This window comes from Mesoplodon densirostris, chromosome 10, assembly GCF_025265405.1.
Source record: "Mesoplodon densirostris isolate mMesDen1 chromosome 10, mMesDen1 primary haplotype, whole genome shotgun sequence".
Lineage (NCBI taxonomy): Eukaryota > Metazoa > Chordata > Mammalia > Artiodactyla > Ziphiidae > Mesoplodon > Mesoplodon densirostris.
This window is the reverse complement of record NC_082670.1, coordinates 39948347-39951138: the sequence shown is the minus strand read 5'-3', so window position 1 is coordinate 39951138 and position 2792 is coordinate 39948347.

Sequence of the window (2792 nt, the reverse complement as noted above, 5' to 3'; positions counted from 1 at the left end):
TGCACTGGGGACTCCCCTGGGTCACTGGGGTCACGAATTTCAGTGCCCCTGGTGAGGGGTGATGGAGAGGGAGGGTAGGAAATACAAATGTGTGACAAACCCAGGTGCAGACATGAGGGAGTGGTGGGCTCTGTGGCAAACTAGAGTCTGCATGCTCCCCTGAGGGGCTTACCATCAGATTCAGTTGCACCCACTCCCCGCAGATGGCTGGGACCTATTCTCGCCCTGACCACCCTCACTTTCTTCCCCTTTCTCTAGCTTTATTTTCCTACTTTGTGCATATCACTTTAAAGCATACACTACATACTATTTATTATATTTAACACTTGTCTCCCCTCACAATCTGAAGTACCTAAGGGCAGAGATTTTGCTCTTTTTTTTTTCCCCTGATGGTTAGCATTTTTTAGCAATAAAGTATTTTCGAGTATTTTTTTTTTTTTTTTTTTTTGCGGTACGCGGGCCTCTCACTGTTGTGGCACAGGCTCTGACGCGCAGGCTCAGCGGCCATGGTTCATGGGCCCAGCCGCTCCGCAGCATGTGGGATTCTCCTGGGCCAGGACACGAACCCGTGTCCTCTGCTTCGGCAGGCAGACTCTCAACCACTGAGCCACCAGGGAAGCCCTTTCGAGTAATTTTTATTGGAGTATAGTTGATCTACAATGTTGTGTTAGTTTCTGCTGTACAGCAAAGTGCATCAGTTATACATATAGATATATCCACTTTTTTTTTAAGATTCTTTTCCCATATGGGTCATTACGGAGTATTGGGTAGAGTTCCCTGCGCTCTACAGTAGGTTCTTATTAGTTACCTATTTTATATAGTAATGTGTACATGTCAATCTCAATCTCCCAATTTATCCGACCCCCCCCGCCCCCATTTTGTCTGCTTTGTACTCTGGTGCAGTCCAACCTCTCATCAGTGCCCTGCACAAAGTAGGTTCTCAATAGATAGGTGTTGAATAAATCTTATTTATAAATCCAAGACAGTTCTTTGCAAGTCTGCAGTGAACAGAGCTGCCCCAGGGCCCCCTTCAGTGTCCAGGCTTCCGGAAGCATTCAGGGTTCAAGGCAGGAAGGGTGAAGGCTTTGGGGGTCACAACGAACGAGTCCCGCAAAGAGCCCTCAGGAGGTGGCCTGGTCTGTCTTGGTGACAGCAGGGCCAGCTAGAAGCAGGGCAGGAGAGTTAGTGACTACCCTGGGGTCAACGGGACATTTCTGGGCGAAGCTGATGTGGGGTGGGGGGATTATGGGTGGGATGGTGGTGGAGGAGGGGCACTCACTCCAGAGCACCCCCCCCAAACACACACACTAGCGCCAGACGTACCCACCATACACGCCCCCGCATGTACCAGAAGACGCAGGATTAAAAGAGGGCAGAAACAGATGGGGCCGGAAGAATGTCCTAAAAAGTGGGGAAAGGGCAAAGAGGGGGAGGGGAGAGACACCCCGGAGTCCACGATGCTCCCGCTGGAGGGCTGGGGAGGAGGGTGCAAGGGAGGTGCGCTCTTCACCCGCCCGCCGCAGAGCTCTTCTGCCCCCGCACCACCGAGCACCCCCTCGGAGGAGGGCGCCGGCCTGCGAGCTGGGGGGGCTGCGTGTCTCCCCCCACCCGCCCCCGCACCTCCTAAGCAGGTTGCAGCCGCCTCAGCAGCCGCGGCGCTTTCACCTGCGCAGCCTCCGCCGCGCCGCCATTGGCTCGCTAAAAATGCCTCGCTAATCTGCGCCCATCTGTGCGCGCCTCCTCCCTCCGCCTCCCCCTCCTCCTCGGCTCTGACCTTCCTCCTTAGCGCAGCCCCGGCGAGATCTGGAGGGACGCGGCGGCGGCGACGGCTGCGCAGCCTCTCTTCCCCCGGGAAGTCGTCCGAGCTTGAGGTCGGGTCCCAGACGCCCCGTTTGGCCCCGTGGCGCCGCGGATGGTGCCGGGCGCGCCTGCCCCCAGGTAGGAGGTCTGGCCCTTGGCTACAGGGTGGGGAGGGAGGGCTCCAGTCAGGGGGTGCGTGTGTGCGGTGGGCGCAGAGATTGACAGGGGAGAATTGGACAGTTACCTGCAGAGAGGTGAGCGCGCGGCCGGGGGTGCTTTGCAAACGCCGGGGTTCGCGGGCATCACCCGGGCAGTATCAGGATGTCCCTGCGCTGCGCCCCCTGGGAGAGGGACCTGGCGGAGACCTTTACCTGGGGGAAAACGCAGGAAATAGGTTCCTTGGGAAGGTGGGACGCACGCCCCGGGTCCTCTCCGAGTCTCTGGCCTGGCTTGTTCCGGTACCAGCAGGGTGGGTCGGCTGATGCCAGCTTGGTGCGTAGGCTATTTGTGGACCAGAGTGGGCTGGGGAGAAACACAGCAGCTGATGCGTGCCCTATGTGCTGTCCGGTTTACAATTAAAGATATCTTCTTCTGTCCGTCTACGCCTTCCCCCACAGTTGGATGGGAGGGGGGAAGAGGAACAGGAGGTGACGATGAATGGCCCGCAGATACAGCAGAAGCTAAGGTCTGTCTGGCACTGCCCTCCTCCCCACCCCCGGGCCACTTGCTGCCTGCTAGAACTCTCTCTCCTCCTTATTTTTGCCTTAGAGGAGGCCATGAAGAGATTAAAAGGTCATCAGGGTGTGAGGGACACAGAGGCAAACCACAGAGCTTGGCCAGACCTAACTTCAAGCGCCAGCTGCCCCCCACACTCCACTGCCCAGCTCTGCACCTCACGTGCAGTGACACACATGGATGCTTTTCTCTGGGCACAACCATAAATAACTCACGTTGTCCCGGCTCTGGCATGGCGGGTGTGCAAACAGAACTGT